Genomic DNA, 20,381 nt, shown 5'->3' with positions numbered 1-20,381 from the left:
GAAAGACCCCCTAAGCTTATTCTTACCAGCTTAGGTTAAAAACTTCCCCAAGGTACAAACTTTGCCTTGTCCTTGAACAGTATGCTGCCACCACCAAGCGTTTTAAACAAAGAAAAGAGAAAGAGACCACTTGGAGACGTCTTCCCCCAAAATATTCCCCCAAGCCTTACACCCCCTTTCCTGGGGAAGGCTTGATTATAATATTATCACCAATTGGTACAGGTGAACCCAGACCCAAACTCTTGGGTCTTAAGAACAATGAAAAATCAATCAGGTTCTTAAAAGAAGAATTTTATTTAAAGAAAAGGTAAAAGAATCACCTCTGTAAAATCAGGATGGTAAATACTTTACTGGGTAATCAGATTAAAAACACAGACAATCCCTCTAGACAAAACCTTAAGTTACAAAAAGACACAAAAACAGGAATACACATTCCCTCCAGCGCAGCTTATTTTACAAGCCATTAAACAAAGAAAACTTAACACATTTTCTAGCTAGATTACTTACTAACTTTACAGGAGTTGGAAGGCTTGCATTCCTGATCTGTTCCCTGCAAAAGCATCGCACAGAGAGACCAAACGCTTTGTTCCCCACCCCCCCCACCTCCAGATTTGAAAGAATCTTGTCCCCTCATTGGCCATTTTGGGTTAGGTGCCAGCGGGGTTACCGTAGCTTCTTAACCTTTTACAGGTGAAAGGGTTTTGCCTCTGGCCAGGAGGAATTTTATAGCACTGTATACGGAAAGGTGGTTACCCTTTCCTTTATATTTATGACAAGGCCTATATCACCTGTCTGGATTTATAGACACTTGAAAGGTACTCCGATCCTAGGGTTACGAGTGTGGTAGTAATACTTAGAATGTCCTCTACCAGCGTGTTTCTCCTGGGATGCATTAAGCAGCACACAATTGCATACCCAGCCCTCTCTGTAGTTAATATTCTCAGGAACAGTAACATTTATTGTATGACTCTAACTTCTCAGTGAATAACTTCTTCCTCAGTGAAAGCTTTCCCTCTGGAACCCACCACATCACGATAATCTCTCTTGGACTGAAGAGGGCTGGATGATGCTCCCTTCAGAGCCCATGACTGTTATGTCTAGCTTGGGATTCGCTCTCCCAGGGATAATGGTGCTGCCTCTAAAGCTTCCCTGGACTCTATTAGCTTAGGGTTTGTCTACACTTGCAGCGCTGCAGCTGTCCTGATGCAGCTCCGCCATAATAGCCCTTAGTGAAGACGCTAGCTATGCTGACTGGAGAGCTTCTCCTATTGGCACAGGTATGCCACCTCCCCGAGAGGCGGTAGCTATCTCGAGGGTTGGCATAGCGCTGTACACTGGAGGTTAAGTCGGTATAACTGCAATTTTCAACACACCTGAGTGATGTCGTTATCCCAGCGTAAGTTGGTAGTGCGTAGACCAAGCCAAGGTGAGTAGGGGACCGGTAGTGAAAATTAAACCCAGTATCTTGCATTTCAGCCCAGACCACTAACCACAGGTGCAGCAGACCAGGCCGGCCCAGTGGAAATATTCTTGCACAGCAAGGAGGTAAGAGGAATGAGAAAAAGCATCCACTCAGTAAGTGTATTAAATGGTGACTGCAGCTTGGCACACGGAAAGGCCCAGGATCTGCAGAGGTTAAGCCTGGGGCTTGGTGGATTTGTTCCAAATCTTAGTATTGGCCATCAGATATGGCCCTGTACCATACACACATAGAAATTGGTCCGGGATCTGCTTTAGGGAAAAGTTTCTGTAGTGAGCTAGAACGGGGCATGCAGAACTCCCTAGTCCAATGTTTCCCCGAGTGTGGTGAAGCTCAGGTTGGTGTTGAGGGGTCACAAAGGCCTAGCCTGTGAGGATGCAGACAGGCATCTGAATTGCTCTCCAGAGTCTCCACATCCATTTAAAATGAAAACTAACTGCTAGAGATTTATGGATGAAAATCTTTGAAAACATGACCAGATTGTACTTGATGCAACAATGTCTGCCTGAATCTGCAGGGAGTCTGAAACAATAGTGCTGAAGTGTGGCTGGCCCCATTCACTTAATAGAAATATAGAAATGTAGGACTGGAAGGGACCTCAAGAAGTCATCAAGTTCAGCCCCTTGCGCTATGGCAGAACCAAGTAAACCTAGACCATCCCTGACAGGTGTTTGTTCACCCTGGTTTTGAAAACCTCCAATAACGGGGACTCCACAACCTCCCCTGGAAGTCTATTCCAGAGCTTAACAAGCCTTATACTTACAAATTTTTTCCTTTAATATCTAACCTAAATCTCTCTTGCTGCAGATTAAACCCACTTCTCCATGTCCACTAAAGGTAGAACAAGAAGAACAACTGATCACAGTCCTCTTTATAACAACTCTTAACATATTTGAAGACTGTTATCAAGTCACCGCTCAGTCTTCATTTCTCAAGCCTAAACATGCCCAGGGTTTTTTAACCTTTCTGCTTGGGCCAGGTTTTTTATCCTTTTTGTTGCTCTCCTCTGGACTCTCTCCAGTTTTTCCACTTCTTTCCTAAAGTGTCATGCCCAGAATTGGACAATGTTCTCCAGCTGAGGCCTCACCAGTGCTTAGTAAAGCAGGACAATTACTCCAGGGTCTTACATATGACACTCCTGTTAATACACCCCCAGAATATTAACCTTTTTCGCAGCTGCAGCACATTGACTCATATTCAATTAATGATCCACTATAACCCCCAGATCCTTTTCAGCAATACTATCACCTAGCCTGCTATTCCCTATTTTGTAGTTGTGCATTTGATTTTTCCTACCTCAGTGAAGTACTTTGCACGTGTCTTTATTGAATTGTATCCTGTTGAATTCAGACCAATTTTCCAAGGTAGTTTTGAATTCTAATCCTGTCCTCCAAAGTGTTTGCAACCCCTCCCTGCTTGGTGTCATCTGCAAATTTTATAAGCATACTATCCATTCTATTATCCAAGTCATTAAGGAAAATATGGAATAGTATCGGACCCAGGACCAACCCCCTGTGCGACCCCACTAGATAGACCCTCCCAGTTTGACAGCAAACCATTGATAACTTCATTTTGAGTACAATCTTTCAACTAGTCGTGCACCAACCTTGTAGTAATTTCATCTAGACTGCATTTTCCTAGTTTGCTTATGAGGGCTGTGTCAAAAGCCTTACTGAAATCAAGGTATATCACATCTCCTGCTTTCCCACTATCCTCTAGAACAGTAGCCCTGTCAAGGAAGGAAATTAGGGTGGTTTGGCATGATTTGTTCTTGGCAAATCCACGCTGGCTATTTCTTATAACCCTATTATCCTCCACATGCTTATAAATTGATTGTGTAATTGTTTCAGTATTTTTCTAGGTTTCAAAGTTAGGCTGATTGGTCTATAATTCCCAACTATGTTTGCCCTTCTCTAGTCTTCTGGGACCTGACCTGTCCTCCAGGACTTCTCAAAGATAATTGGTGATGGTTCCGGGACTGTGTCAGCTAGTTCCTTAAGTAACCTAGAATGAATTTCATCAGGCCCTGCAGGCTTGAATACATTTACCTTATCTAAATATTTTTAAACCAGTTCTTTCCCTATTTTGGCTTTCATTCCTTCCCCCTTGTTAATATTAATTGTGTTTGAGTATCTAGTCACCATTGACCTTTTTAGTGAAGACTGAAACTTTCTTGATGTAATCAGTTATTAACTCTTCTTCCCTGTTAAGTAGAGGACCTACACTTGAGTCTTTCTCTTGCTCCTGATGTATTTAAAGAGCCTCTTCTTATTGCCTTTTATGTCCCTTGCTAAGTGTAACTCATTTGGGCCTTAGCCTTTCTGATTTTTTCCCCCTTCAGTGGGTGCTAACTCAGATGCCAGTGATGATACTTTAAATGGTGACACTCTTAACTATTTTCCTGCTCATCAAAAGCTTGTCAGAAAGGAAAGGTATTTACTTTGAGTAACATCCCATTTTGGTGCCATGGTGGGAGGGTTTGGGAGATACCACAATTCATCTCCTCCAGTCAAGAGGAAGCCAGCACACTGGAGCCCAACCCAGGGAAAACCAAACCCAATGATCCCAGTGGAACCTTTGGGAGTGAGATGCTTTGTTAGAGAAAAAAATTAATGTTGCCACTTGGCAATGACAACTATAGAGAAAGCCACTGTTAGGTAAGACTGTTACAAACTTGCAAGACAATGACTGATTTCAGTTTTAAATAATAAAATCACTCCTATTACAACATTTCTTAACATCCAACACTGAATATTCTATGTCATTCCTTAAAATAAACATTTAAGGACATGCTTTTAAAATTTCATTTCTTTTAATTCACAGGGGAGGAGATTGCTGCAAGGGGTGGGACTAGTTTCATATCCCTGATGAGGGACAACACATTGGCCAGTTAGGAAAATGCTGCCTAGTCATATATAATCACAGCTTGAGTGATGTTTTCATTTCGCCTTCCCTTCCTGTGTCCTCTCCATATAACAACATAGTATCTGCAGTGGTCAGTATTATGGGGGTGCTGTGATGCCCTCACATCTCAGTGGAGACCCTCCTTTCAGCACCGTAGAGGATGACTCTCATTGCTTATTGGCACATGTGTCTGATAAGAACCTGACAGGCAGAACAATCTGCAGTGAGAGGATGTCCTGGAAATCTGGAACTGATCATGAACTTGCACTTAAGGTTGAGCCTGTGAGACTCACTGATGGGGGGGAATTTACAGCTGTGAGATTGCAAGGAGTGATGGAAACCTACACTGAAGCTTCTATCAGATTGTTAAGTAAGGAACACCTTGAGCATAGGCCCCGGGTTTATAAAAACAATTTTGTGAGGCCCAAGGGGGTCAGGAGCTGAAGGTCCTAGCTGGGATGTAAGGGGCAAAGCCCCTACACTTGGAGGCCTGGGGGAATGAAGCCCCTCCAGTAGGTGTAGCATGACAGAGGTGTGGCTCTGCCAAATGTGAGTGGCATTGCCATCCTGTGTGCTAGGTCACAGTGCCACTCAAATTTGGGGCGGATGGGCAAGTAATGTGGGCCCCCTCCTTAGCAAAATTCTGGTTGTACCCCTCGTTCAAACATTGGTGCGATTGAGCCCACTTCCCAGAATATTGGACCCCACAGGTCCATATAACTCAGTACCTATGACCGTGTCTCACATTCTCAACAGTGGGGCAAAACCCCAAACTGGTCATGAGAATCATGCTGCTGAGTCACACCCCATGAGTGAAGGGGAGAAATTGTCTGTATTCTTTGGTTACTATCAATCACAATGGTCAGGGGAAAGAAAGAGCTGTTCACTTCCTGCTGCCTCTGCCACTGCTGCCCTCCGCCTCCCATCCCAGCTGTTTAACCCTCCCTCTTTCCCTCTGTCCCATCTGACTGGCACTCAGCTCTTGAGGAAGTGGAACTTCAAGAGGCCATAAAATTGATTTTGTAAATCTTGCAGTGGCGTTGTCCAATAGCAGAGCACTGCGCTGGTTGAGGTGGAGGTGGAGTGGTAGGAGGGATGAAAAGAGAAGAAACCTTCCCCAGAAGCAATCTTCCACCTAATAGCCAGCAGCAGCCCCCATGCTGGCATTGCCCCACCCAGAACCAATACCTCACCTGCCGAGCATGAAACTCAAAACACTGACACACAGGTCCCCCAAGCAGCACCAGCTCCAGGAAACAAGCGTGCACACCCCAGCTCCCAGAAGCAGGCATCGTTTTTGGTAAAGGCTCAAATTACATAATCACAGGATTGTGGGATTGTGTGGGTGGCAGCAAAAAGATGCTGATATATTTAGGATCCCTGGTGGAAGCAACTTGAGAACCACTAGTACAAATTACCTGATTGGCCTCTGACCAACAGAATCCCGCTCCTCCTCTGTTGCAGAGAATATTGCAGTTAGCATTTCACCACTGGAAACCTGGGATAAAATATTGGTTAAGTATTATGTGAGTTTGGTGTCTTCGATTCAGTTCCTAATAGTTTGACCCATGTTACCTCTAAAATTCAGGATGAGCACAAATGATCAAAGCTTCATCAGCCCCCTTTCCACGTAATTACACCACAGTGGAGCCTGTCTGATGAGTAGATGAGCTTTCAGTTAGGTCCATTTTGTTCCCGGAGTAGGAATTTTCCTTATTTACAGAAAAATTCTCTTGACTATTACGGTTCCCAGCTTCCTCCTTTGATGCTGTAGCCAGATCACACTTGAGTCCAAAATATGTTCTAGGACTGATGTAAATATTTATTCTCTTGGTTCTTTGCTTCTTATGTCACCAAAGAAGAGGAGCCAGAATCTGATTATGGACTCCGCAAGGCTTCATGCCCTAAGATATTATCTGATCCAGATGGGGGACTCCTGAGGTTTTCACTCATCCTGCATACAAGCACCTAAGCTTTTCACACGCCGGTGATTCTTAGGCATCTATGATATGAATGTAACACTTGATGGAATAATTCCTTTATCCCATCTGTCTGACTCCTCTCACCATCGTTATCCCCACTCCTTCCTGCACTGATCTCCTTACACAGGACATAGGTATGGGGCTTCTTCCAGGATAGAAAACTGACATGAACATTTTCCCTCTTGCCCTCCCGTACGGTCCATCCTGAGGTGACACTGACTCTAGGCAGCTGTGGGATTTCTGTGTACAAAGTTCCTGCAGGGATAAAAGCTGTACAGATCTCCTGGGTCCCAACTGGAGACCCATGCCAATGGGAGGTTGACTGTTCTAAATATATACAGGGTCAACAGCACCTACATTAACAGTGTGACTTGCTTTATCTAGCCTCCAGCAGGGACATGGAACAAGACCATATAACTCCTGCCAGGTGAGTATTTTCGCAGTAACTGGTTTTAACTTTTAGTTGGTAACTCCTTGCTCATCAACTCAGGCGAGTGGCTTTCTATTTAAGTGGCAATGTAGATTGACAATGAGCTGTGAACCCCTGTATGTTTTGAGACCTGGCTACCCTGTGAGACCATCTCTCTCCATATGCATTTTTATGGCAGTTGAGATCAGATGATTCATATTGAGTCCCTTCATGTGAATTTATGTCTGGAGGCTGCTGGCAAGATTTACTCAGTGGAGAACAGTCAGCTCTGGGACTCACTTCCCACATTTATCTACCAGATACCAAGACTGTTCTCCACCAAGGCCCAGAGCAAAACCCACCTATTTTCCAAGACATTTGTCTGTGTCAGGTGGAGGCATTTATTTATGCTTTGATCTACTATGTGGTTTTATTTAGCTAACATTGTTAGATTTAGTTGTTTGAATTGATGCATGCGTCCAGAGATGGCAACAAAGGGGAACAACGACGATACAATAAAAAGTGCCAGCTGGAACGGTGAGGCCATGCACGAGGTTGCTAGGGAATTCAGATAATTGCTGTTCCAATATGCTCCATAATACGTTCATAGATGGAATCGAGCCACAGAGCTATTCTTAAATGGTTTTAAAGAGAAGTGGAGATGTTTTAATTTGTCTTCCTGTAGAACGGCCTAGCTTTTCCATGAAGTGTTCTTTGCAAAATAATCTGCAGTGATGCCAGAATCTCCCCTTTGTTTTTGAGTCTTCATCAGCAGAAGTAATCTGCCTGTTGCTCCCTTAACCAGCTCTCAAAAGTCCACAGCAGACCTTCTACCTGAGTCACTAAGTGCATGGTCTGGTTGGAAATCTGGAGTGAAATCCTGGTCCAGTTGAAGTCGATGGGAGTTCTGCCACTGATGACACTCTGCCCAAGATTTCACCCCTGCTTTCCAAAATGTTTAAAATTCTTAACTGGGAAGAGGAGAGTTTGAGCTCAGAGCACTCTGGGGTGGGGTGGAAGTCAGCCTTACAGATGTTAATACAATGGGATGCATTTTATTTGCTCACACCAAATTCTGTTGTTAATTTATCATTATGGATACAAGTGGGAGTCACTGAATTCTATACTTTACCCCTATTATACTATGCCAAGAACTACCCTAATGCAATGTTAAGATTGACATTTTAACAGCACGAAGGTCAGTGAATTCAGAACTAAGGCTGACCCAGCATTCTTGCAATGTGACAGGATGCATGTATTGGCATCAGAATGGCTGCAGAAGTTTCAGGGAAGGATAGTGGAAATAGCTGCATGCTGGTGCACAGCATTGTTTGGAAGCAGCTGGCGAGGGACCAACTATCAAAAGTCACTGAGAATATTATTATCATTATATTCTATCATCTGCCAATGACTGGACCTCCTGGTTCAGCATTTGCTGGTAGCACAATATGTTCCTGACTGTAACATTTAAAAAAATGCTATATTAATTCCTTTTCTGGCTGTAAGTCACTCACATATATAACATCCTGACAATTACCCACACATTGCTCACCTCTCTCTTCCTTCCCTAACACTCGCTCTTTGCTAAGCAACTACCTCTCATACTCACAACTCATAGAGATCCAGCACTCCTCCTCTCACTCTGCTGTGCATCAAACACCCCGGCACCACTCGGTGTCAATTGCCCACCAGGGCTTATGCTTGTCACTTTTCTCTTCATTTTATTTCTTCCAGAAATTCTTACAGAGTTTTCAGAGGATGAGCTCGTTTCCTCCATACTCCATTATCTCCTCACAAGACTTTCGTTCTGTATTTTCATCGTAGTACCCATTTGAGGCTACAAGTTATGATGCCAAGGTAAGTCACTCGGAACCTAGACACTGACCGCTCTTGGACCTAGAGAAATGCCTCAGTGCCCTGATACCAACTAGGTCTCAACCCACAGAAATGCCCTCGTGCCTCATCCCTGACAATGTACAGTGGGAAGGAAACGTCCTGTTTCCCTCTTGCCATTTGTGCTGGGGTGCATGCTTGGGCTTTATTACACTGTCTGGGCCTTCATATGGTGGTTGTACCCTGATGTACAGTCTCTGACGTGCCCTTTTAGCCTCCAGCAGATGTGAAAGCCTGACATCATAGAGGTATTAAAGGTAAAAGAGACCAGTATGTGCTATTTGAGTATCATTTGTACTTTGGGGCTGAAGAAGAGGGAATCTGAAGTTTCTCTCTCCAGTTCCCTTCCTGGAGAAGAGCAAGAATGATATATCTGCTTTGTGTTTATAGCTTGGATTCTGTTACTACCCCCTCTTCTATGTTTCCTGGACTCCTGGAGTACGTCCCTCTGGCACTGGAGGCTAGATTCACAACAAAACTTAACAGACTCTCAATTAACGTTTAGGCACCTAGAAAATCACTGGGATACACAAAGCCTGAGCCGTGTGCCTAAGCTCCCGATACAGTGAATGGAGGGAGATAGGCACCTCAGAATGGGATTCACAAAAGCCAGCACACTAGGTTGTTCTTTGCCTAATTAACTAATGGGAGCTGTGAGGGACGTGTGCTAAGCCCCTCCCACCATTTGGAGAATAGGTGCCTAAGTCCAGCCTGCAGGGAGGTGACTCTTTTCGCTTGGGATTCTCAGCAGCAACCCTGGCTTGACACTATCTGTGCCATTTTTGCAAGAAGCGGAAGTGTGAGGGTAGGGAGAGAAGCCCACCTCCCTCATAATATTTAGCCTAGGGGTTAGGGTCCTCCCTTGGGATGTGGGAGACCCCTAGTTCAAATCCCCCCCACCAGCTGAGGGAGAAAAGGGATTTGAACAAAGATCTGCTCTCTCTCTGAGTGCCTTAACTACTGGGCGATGGGATACCCACACGTGGGGTTCCCTCAGTCTCTCCTGCTGAAGCTGTTCCACTGTGGATAAATAATTTAAAAAGTAACTGGAGCAGGGGAACAGGATGCTGGGCCTCCTACCTCCCTGGTGCAGGCTACAGAGTCATTTTCATGCTTGTGCGTGCGCTCTCTCTCTGGCCCAATGATCCTTTCATTATTTATCCACAGTGGAACAGCTTCAGTAGGAGAGCCTGAGGGAGCCCTATAGCATAGCTCAGTGGCTAGGCCACTGGCCTGAGAGGTGGCAAAACACTGTTCAAAGCTCTTCTCCCACTCAGGGAGAGGGAGGAGTTGAACCAGAGGTCTCCCACGTGAGTACTCGCAGGTGAGTACCCTAACCACTTAGCTAAAAGTTACAAAGGAAGTCAGCCTCCTCCCACCTAGCGTCTCTCTGTAAGCTCATCTATAGGCACCAGATTCAGGAGGCGAGCTCTGAGAATGCTTACCCGATTGGGTCCCCCAGGCAAGTTAGACATAGGAACACCTGTCTTCTGGTGTGTGAATGGCTTTGGGGATGAGGTGGGGTCCTGATGCCTGGAGGGAAGCAGCAGTGTGCATGCACAGGATGAGAAAACCAGGCACCCTAGGGAACTTTACTGCAAATATTTAGGTGCTGAGCAAGTTTAGGCTAGGGTGACCAGACAGCAAGTGTGAAAAATCGGGACTGGGGGTGGGTGGGTAATAGGAGCCTATATAAGAAAAAGACCCAAAAATTGAGACTGTCTCTATAGAATCGGGACATCTGGTCACCCTAGTTTAGGCACCTTCAGGGTTTTGTGGCAGCTGAATGGGAGCTTAGTGAATCCCAGTGGGGCCTGACTCTGGGATTTAGATGTCTAAGGCAGTAGTTAGGTACCTACGTTCTTTTGTGACTATAGCTCTGGGGCTTTATGCAAAACTCCTGCTGGTCCAATGCTTTCTGAGTAGGATGATATCCTCTTCCTGAGCAGGCCTCAGGCACTTCTACTGATTTTCATAATTCAGGTCCTCTTTCTTCTCGAAAGGTGGCACAATGGCTGGTTAGGTGAATCCAAAGATGTATTACCTGTGGGATACCCCAGGCTGGGGATCAGTTCTGTTTCCTATTGTAAGGTGGTACGATAAAGGTGAAAACTGGAGTACAGCCAGACTTTAAGGTAGGTAGGTATTACCAAATGGAAGAACGGCAAAGTTACATGACACTTAAAGCCTAATCTTAACAGTTTCCTTTACATCTCCTGCTGCTGTTTTCATTCACAAACCTTGGCTTTTTGCTCTCATTGGTCATGTTTCTCAAATGACATTGTGAGTATCTCTGGGCTGGGAAAAGAGAAGACTGGGACTTTTTAAATGGGTTTCAATCAACATTAGAGTAATTAAACATTTTGTAGAAACAGGAAATAATACAATGATAAAATCTGTGGAAAGAGACATTAAAAGACTGAAAACAAAAACATAAATTAAACTACTGGGTTCAAGAGTGTTAAGCTTAGTCTTCCAGCTGGCAGTAATTGTGGGCAGGTGAGATACTAATTGTATCAGTGAAGCCAACTTCTTCCTGTCAACCCCGTCTTAGCTGTGGGGGTTTTGTTCTGGGTCCTCTAGTTCTCTGGGCAGAACGCTGTTGCTGTTGTACTGCTGGGGGAGGGTGTAGTGTGTCCCTGTTTCATGCCAAGTGTATTTGTTTTCATCTTTTTTTCTTGTTTCCAAATGTGAGGGTTGGAGTCTGTTGACTCACGTCTCTGATATTTGCTGTGCATGTGTGAGCCCAGGTTTCAAAACTGGCCACGTAAATTAGTACCTGCACCCATTGTGTAGCCAAAGTCTGTATTTGTGTAGACAAAATTGGTAAATGTGTCCACCAGTGGGCATTTCTGCATGTAAAGATTGCTGTATTTGGTGTTAGAAAGGAATTTCCCACCTGGGTCCCACCTTGGATTTAAACTTGGAGAGTGGTCAGTTTGGATGAGCTATTACCAGCAGGAGAGTGAGTTTGTGTGTGTATGGGGGTGGGGGAGGGATGTGAGAAAAACTGGATTTGTGCTGGAAATGGCCCACCTTAATTATGCACATTGTAGGGAGAATGGTCACTTTGGATGAGCTATTACCAGCAGGATAGTGAGTTTGTGTGTGTGGTTTTTGGGAGGGGGGTGAGGGGGTGAGAGAACCTGGATTTGTGCAGGAAATGGCCCAACTTTATTATCATGCACATTGTGTAAAGAGTTGTCACTTTGGATGGGCTATCACCAGCAGGAGAGTGAATTTGTGTGTGGGGGGGTGGAGGGTGAGAAAACCTGGATTTGTGCTGGAAATGGCCCACCTGATGATCACTTTAGATAAGCTATTACCAGCAGGACAGTGGGGTGGGAGGAGGTATTTTTTCATATTCTCTGTGTATAAATAAAGTCTGCTGCAGTTTCCACGGCATGCATCCGATGAAGTGAGCTGTAGCTCACGAAAGCTCATGCTCAAATAAATTGGTTAGTCTCTAAGGTGCCACAAGTACTCCTTTTCTTTCCACCTGGGTCAGATTGTCAGAGACCTTGGGAGGTTTTCGCCTTCCTCTGCAGCATGGGGCATGGGTCACGGGTCACATGCAGGTTTAAACTAGTGTTAATGGTGGATTCTCTATAACTTGATGTCTTTAAACTGTGATTTGAGGACTTCAGTAACTCAGCCAGAGACTAGGGGTCTATTACAGGAGTGGGTGGGTGAGGGTCTGTGTCCTGCAATGTGCAGGATTCAGACTAGATGATCCTGATGGTCCCTTCTGGCCTTAAAGTCTATGAGTCTATGTGTATGCAGTGACCATTTTTTGTATGTTAATCCTAATGGAAAAACCCTATAGACTTTAATAGACAGGGATAACTTTTATATTGAAATTTTTAACCATCTCGTGAAATGCAATAGAAAATTACTGTATATCCCTGCTATAGAAGTCTATGGAATGGCTAAAACAACTATGGAAATGATATAATTCTTTCTTGAATTGTTTAGGTTTTAAGAGAAATTTCTGTCTGATCCTGTTGATTTTGTCCCTATTAAGGCTCAGATCCTGCAGACACTTACATAAGTGTTTAACTTGACTACCATGCGTAGTCCCACCGAAATCAATCGGCTTACTTATAATAGTAAAGATAAGCACATGGGTGTTTGGAGGATTGGGATCTAAATTGTAGGAGACATTTTTATAAGGGTGGTGAAAGGATTTAACATTTGCAGAGCTTATTGGAAAGTCCAACAAGCCTACGTTTTCCAAAGTGATTAGTAATTTTTGGTGCTCAACCTGAACCTCCTTCAAGAGGTCTGATTTTCAGAGGGTGAGTACTTCAGGTCTTTCTAAAAATCAGGCCCTGTTAAAGTGTTTCAAGTTGGAAGCACTAGATGTTACTAATGTTGTTGTCCCAGGATATGAGCAAGCCAAGGTGTGTGAAGTAACATCTTTTACTGGACCCGCTTCTGTTGGTGAAAGAGACAAGCTATTGAGTTCCACAGAGCTCTTCTATAGGTCTGGGAAACAGCTCTGTGGAACTCAAAAGCTTGTCTCTCTCACCAACAGAAGTGGGTCAGTAAAAGATACTACCTCACCCACCTTGTGTTGTCTCGCTTAAAGTTACCAGTCACTTTTGAAAATTTAGGCCACAAAATTTAGTAGGGATGAAACTAGGCCCTCTCCTTTCTTCTTCTATAAAATCAGAAGGAGTTAAGCCTAACCTGACTACTCCTACAACCAACTTCTCAAGCCATTGCTCCTTCGAATGGCATCTAGTAGGTTGGTTGGTTGGTTGATTTATTTTTTGTACTATTATTTATATTACAGTAGTGCCATGAGGTCCCATAATCTCTACAGTATGCTAGTCTCAATCTGCACCCATATTTCTGCAATATTTTATTATCACGAGTTTAACGGTGACACATTGCAGAGCATGGCTGTAGTTGCAGGGTAAAGGAGAATCATTAATTCAGAGAGAGGGTGTAATCAGAACGCACCTTAAATATGAGGGATTATTTTATAGCGCAATCCTTGAAGGATAGAAGTAAAATGTACAGAGAGATGACAGGCAGAGTAGGAGGAAGTCTGCTGCAATTACCAGACTGCTCATTCCTGAATCACAGCTTCACATGGAAGCAGCCCTCATATACATTTGGGGAACAAGTGTAGAACTTTGCAAGTACCATCCTTCCTTCACATGAGAGGTTGTTAGCATATTTCTTTCCCCCGGCCGCATTGTCTCATGGTAGATTGGTCACTCTTCTGTATTGCTACCTTGCTTCTCTCTGCCTGGCAGGGTGAGTTTTCTCTGGAATTTGTGAAAGAGGTTCTCAAACTCTCCCTGTGCGTCATTACTGTTCACTTCTCATCTGTGTTCTGACTGAGCTGGCTTTAGAGATCACAGATCTCCAACCAAGGGTAGTCAATAGACGGACTGGAGTCCAAATACGGACCGCCAGATGCTTTTCGGTGGATCCCAGGGGCAGAGGTGATGTGGGCGGGGTATGCCTTCCCCCCTGGTTGCTCTGGATGCCTCTGAAGGGCATGCCCAGAAGCGAGGAGGTGGCAGTCCCCGTTGCAGCTGCAGTGGGGGCAGGGAGCAGGGCAACTGGCTGAGCTCCCGCCCCGCCCCACATGGGGCTGCTTCACCTTCTCTGCTCCTGGAGTCCCAGCACTGCTGCCTACTTTGCAGACCATCCACGGAGGTGAGTCGGGGTGGAAGCAGAGACAAGACATGGGACCCCAGGAGCAGGGAAGGCAAAGCAGCCATAGGATCGTCCTGGAACTAGGGGTGTTGGGGATGCTGCCGCACCCCCTGGTGTGAAGTGGTTTGCATCATATACAGGGGTTACAGTTTCGGTCAATGGCTCTCAGCACCCCTACTATACAAATGGCTCCAGCACACCTGGAAGCAGCCCCATGTAGTGGGAGGAGAAGGAGGAGCTCAGCCAGCTGCCTGCTCCTTCCTTCCTCCCTCCCCGTGCTGCAGGGACACATGGAGAGCGCTGCTCCTAGGGGCAGAGCTGCTTCCTTGCTTCTGGGTGTCCCGAGAAATCGGGTGGTGGGGGGGCACGTGACCCCCCCCCCAGAACTTTTCATCTATGCCTCTCTCCCACTAGCCCCAGCTATGTGTCACCTCTGTGTACGGGCTTAAGCTGAGTTGGGGCTCGAGCCATCCAGAGTCATGCTTGTGCTCCGAGCAGCCCCGGAGCCCTCTGCCCCTGAGTGGTCCCCAGACTCCCCCCCCCAGCCTTGTGACCCCCACACCCGAGCAGTCCCTGGAGCCCCCCACTCACCCAGGTCTCATGCCCCCTCCCCCCAAGCGATCCCAATAGCCCCTGACCCTAGCCTTATGCCCTCCCCATCCCTGTCCTTCAGGGCCAGCCCCCCAACCCCATTGGCCTCTTTCCCTTCCCAGTCTGCCTCCAGTCACCCGCTTCTGCCACATCTCGGCCTCCCCCCATCTTCCTAGGGCTGTTATTTGGTGTCTCCTTGGTCCCTCCTGCTACCCAGAGCCTTCTTCCTGCCCCTTTGCTATCCCAGCCCCCAAAGATACATCACACCACAGGCTGGATCATAGTCCAATAGCTTCACCTCCTGGCTCCAAACTCACACCCTGCTTTGCTGCCCACACCATTCCTCTCCCCCTCAGCCCCATCTCAGCTACTTGGCTCAACTGGGGGCACGGAGAAATGTTTGGGTGGGCAAGCGGCAATGCCAGGTGGCTACGGTCACTCCCATGTGTCCCATTTTCAGTTTAGGGAAATAAGGTCACCTAACTCTCCAGGCAGGGCAGACGGGGAGCTGGCGGGGGGGGGGGGGGCGAGGGGGGAGAGGCATTGGAGGGTCAGGGGATGGGAGCTGGGTGGATGTCTGGACCTTGACTAGACCTTGACCAAGAAATTTAAACCCTGACAAAAAATAGACTACCCCTGGGAGTCAGCAGTGCCAGTAATCTCCCGCAGGAGAAGTGGGACTGTTATTCTCTCGAAAGGAAACTGTATCCCAGCACTGCTCACTTGTAACACTGAAACTGAACTGAGTGCTTGATTAATGATCTTCACCTTGTGCCTCTGGAGACCGGATTGGTTCGGAATGGGAGTTTATTTGATTGCCGATGATTCTGTGTATTGCTGCTTCTTCCTTTGCTTTCATAAATGCTGATATAAAGACTGAATTCTCTGCATTGTGTAACTGGTGATGGTAAGAATCTAAATAAATGGACAGAGTTCTAATTAGATTTTGAATCATAGAATATCAGGGTTGGAAGGGACCTTAGGAGGTCATCTAGTCCAACCCCCTGCTCAAAGCAGGACCAATCCCCAATTTTTGCCCCAGATCCCTAAATGGCCCCCTCAAGGATTGAACTCACAACCCTGGGTTTAGCAGGCAATGCTCAAACCACTGAGCTATAGTAGCCATGTCATCCATTTGAATAAGACCTGATAGGATATAGGTGTTTGTGGCAGGCAGCACAGACCCTTTGGGGACTCAAAAGGGGGTCTTTAGGGTGATAACTCCCCTAATCCTAGTTCCCTTTGTGAAATTATGCAATATCTGTGTGAGAGTGAGATCCTAGAACCCAGAGGAACTCAGGTGCTCAAGGGGGAGGAAGCAGGGGCAGCTGGACTCAATTAATTTGCTAGCAGTTTGCCTGTAGGAAAACCAAGCAGAAAGGAACCAACTCCTCTAGAGAGAAACAACTCTTTGTCCTGGCTTCAAATCGTATGTATTGTGTTAGTGATTTGGTTTGTTGTAAAAGTAGCTCAGAGGGACTGAGGCCCTTTATCTGGAGAGAGTTTCCTGGGTGTTTGGCTCTTTTTGTTCCAACAGGGAGTTTTCCTCAGATAATCTGTCTCCTGTGGGTAGGGTGGGGAAGTTTCTTATCTCACCTCATTGCATCTTGTAAGGGCATGAGGTCCCTCCTTTGTGTGCCCTCCCTGTTATTTTGTTAACTATAAATGTGTACAAAGTCCCCCCAAATCCCCCTCTACCCCTTTGGAAGGTTACTTTGGCCTCTGGTTCACAGTTAAATTTAAGTTAGGCCATGTGGGTTTAGGGTTTATTTAATCTGACTTTAGTTTATTTTTAGGGAATTATTTTTTTAAAGGAGTAAGAATTTAGTTTTCCTGAATGGCTTTAAAAATGCTTTTCTAGGTTGATATAAATGAGCTCAAAAGGTCCATTCTTTCTGACTGAGCTCCCAGAGAGAAAGAAGAGCCTTCAAGAGTCTACCCACCTCCCTGCACCCACCCAAGTGACATCTTTGCAGTAATTTTAGTGTGCAGTTAAACCAAAAATTCTCAATTATTTTGCTTCAATTTAGTATTTGTGTAGTACATCTTATAAACCACTAGAGGGGACTACCAAACCAGGAAACAATAACTGTTGACTGTATGACAAGGTGTTTGAATGACACCTAGGGTGACCAGATGTCCTGATTTTATAGGGACAGTCCCAATATTTGGCTTTTTCTCATATAGAAGCATATTCCCCCGCCCCCCCCCATCCTGATTTTTCACACTTGCTGTCTGGTCACCCTAATGACACCAGAGTTTAGAAGGCAGAGAAATGCAAAGTTCAGCTTCTGAGATATGCTTAGCTTGGCATCTGCTTGCTCAGTCAGAAGATGATTTCCCCTTTACTTCACCAGGTACGGCTTCTGTCTATGGACTGCAACAGTCCTGGTCTGAGTCTTGGCTCTGTTAATGGAGTATAGGGTGTGTTGGTTGCACGATGAATATGTGGAGAGTATATTCATCAGAAGGAGAATCTGCTGATTTGTTCAGACTGGCTCTACCATCTGCTGATGACATCAACTCTAGACCCAGGATAGCTCTGGGGCTAGGAGATGCTGGGAGCAGGAGTCATGATGGGAGTGCATGAGAAGTGGGCAGAGAAAGGCAGAAGGGACTCTGGCCGATAACTCTCCCACTGTGTGTAGAGAGACATTAGAAAAACTTTCTCCTACCTTACCTGACATATGAGTCCTCTCTGCAGAATGATTGGTCCTGATAAACCACAGTGTTACCAAAGAGTTGCTGTTTTCTGTCTTGAGAACCGAACTAACTAACATTAACAGAAATGTTTTGGAGCTGGTACCGGCAGCTAAAATGGGGGTGGCTCCTTTAGTTTCTCTGACAGATCTCAGAGGACAGCACAAGGTACACCCGCCCCAAAAGGCGTCTTGTGCTGTGTTCTACAACTTCGATCTCGTCATTCCTTGACTTTAATGTGCACATGATGCTCCTCGGAGAATTCGAGCAGAGGTACAGGCTGCAGTGCCTTGAGCTTGCTTAGAATACCCAGATTGACATCTTCAACTCTTCTGCCCGGGTTGGGTTGGGTGAGCATCTTACCTAGCATCTCTCGGTGTAATAATTGTTCAGAGAGGAGGGCTAGCTTGCAGGTTGGGGGAAGCGATGAGAAGAAATGATGGAGGTGAAATGAGCTCCCTGGATGGAAGGAGGAAGTTTGTTGTTTGTTACTCAGACAAAGTGGAGGTCTTGTTAAGTAGCAGCAGTAGGGGAAGCTGCTTTTTTCTCTCTGAGCTTGTGTGGAAGGATAGGGCCCTTCTTTCGAAAATGGGCCCTACCACTGGTGGTCATGCTTGTGCGCTACACGGGGCTGCATGTTACAGGCGCTGCCTGTAGGTATCAGTGTGGAGTTCAAGGTGCAAAACCCTAATTGGTTTTGGAGCTGGTTACTTGAGACACTGCTTCTTCCCATGCCAGACCCTGCAGTTGTGCTCAGCAGAGGTGCTCAAAATGGAGCTTCCTTGATCTAGACAAGGGAGATGCTAGCAAGGAGGTGTTCTCTAAGAGCAGGTTCTTAACTTGGGAGGTCCTTTCCCTGTCTTGCTCTGACATAGTTCAGACCTCCTGGTTTTCAGGAGATGTGGAAAAAGTCCTCTGTTTTCCTCGGATTTGGGAGAATGAGGGGTATGGAGAGAGCTGGTAATCGTGGGTAGAGGGGAGCAGTGCCTGGGCTTGTCTTTCATACTTTGGTTGGTTACTTTCCGGTTTGGGGTGAGGAAAGACTGCTGGTTTTATCCTTGTTGGTGTGATTGGTTTATCAAAGGTCAAAAGCAGTAAGGCTCAGATCCTCAAGTTATTTAGGTGCCTAACTCCCATTGAAATCAATGAGAGGCACCTAGTGGGGTTTTCAAAAGCACCCATCTGCATCATTATCTATAATATCTTTTTTTAAGAAAAATCAGGCCCTCAAAGCCTTAAGAGGAGCTCCGTTCTAATATGTACACCCAAATACATAAAAATGAAAATCTGCACTGATGTGAAGAGAGCAGTAGAGCTTGAATGGCAAGGCAAATAGTATAGATTGTGGGGTCTGATCTGCAAAGCTATTCACTGCCAGATTGTTATGGTAAGATAGCAGAGATGTTACAGGGATCTTTCTGGGTGCTTTTTATTTTTATTTTTTTGATAGATTCACAGGTCAAACAGGACCACTGGGATCCTCTAGTCCTACCTATTTCACGTATGCTATATAGAACTTCCCTGAATTAATTCCTGTTTGAACTAGAGCATATTATTTTAGAAAAACATCCAAGCTTGATTTAAAATTTAAAATATGCCATGTGGTACCAACTTAAATGCCTTTGAGGTCTAAGTACATTACATCAATTAACTTCAACCAAACTAGCCATCTCTCTTTAAAAGAAAAAATCCAGTTAGTTTGACAAGATCTATTTTCCATTAATCTGTGTTGATTGGCATCAATTATATTACCATCCTTTAATTCTTTATTAATCAAGTCCCCATCAGCTATTTCATTATTTTGCCTAGGACTGATGTCATGCTGACAGGCTTATAATTACTCAGGTCATCTTCTTTACCCCTTTTAAATTTGAAACAAAATGAGCTTTTTTTCCAGTCCTTGTACTTCCCCAGGGTCCTAAAACTTACTGACAATTAACATTAATAGGACGGAGAGCTCCTTTTAAAACTCTTGGAGGCAAGTATCTGGGGACCTGATGATTTAAACACGTCTGACTTTAGTAGCTGTTGTTTAACATCCTCCTTAGTTACTGTTGCGTATTGGCTTTAGATGCCTTCTGAACCATTTTTAAAAAAAAAACTTTGTGAGGCCATTTTTATGCTCTGAAGGATCTTGTTGGATTTCTCTGTGGACTAGTTTTAACTCCCTGTGCAAGGTTTTGTAGTTTTTGGACCATGTTTGGTGGTCCTCGTTTCAAAGGAGGTGATGACTACAACTGAGTCTCTCTCCCACTCTCCTGGGAAGGTTGGAAGGTGCAAAGCTCCCTAGGTGTAGCAGAGTGGGGCTCTTCCCCAAACCCATTGCCAAGCATGCAGAGGTTGCCCTTTGTAAGGTCCACACCTTCAAAACCCTGTCAGAGCCCTCCATCTATTTTACTAGATTGTCATCCATGTACAACTGTGCAGTGATTCGTCCTTTCACTGCATCCTTTGGCTGTTTCTGAATCATTGGTAACTGAAGCAGTGAGATGGCGCCTGTAGAAATAGCATGGCCAGTGCAAACATGCTGTTGCTTCAGGTGCAGTTTTAGATGTCAGGGAGACTACTCAAAGAGAAAGGTACTGCTCAGCCTGAGTGAGTCAGGGTGGGGGTGGGAATCAAGCCCTAAATGAATAATCTGCTCTTGTCCTGTTGGATTGTCTCATCTTCCTAGATTATTTATATCCTCTTTCACAGCATGTACACAAATACTTAATTCCCCCACAACCCCAGTATACTCTTTGCC

This window comes from Lepidochelys kempii, chromosome 1, assembly GCF_965140285.1.
Source record: "Lepidochelys kempii isolate rLepKem1 chromosome 1, rLepKem1.hap1, whole genome shotgun sequence".
In the NCBI taxonomy this organism is placed as follows: domain Eukaryota; kingdom Metazoa; phylum Chordata; order Testudines; family Cheloniidae; genus Lepidochelys; species Lepidochelys kempii.
This window is presented reverse-complemented; position numbering follows the sequence as displayed.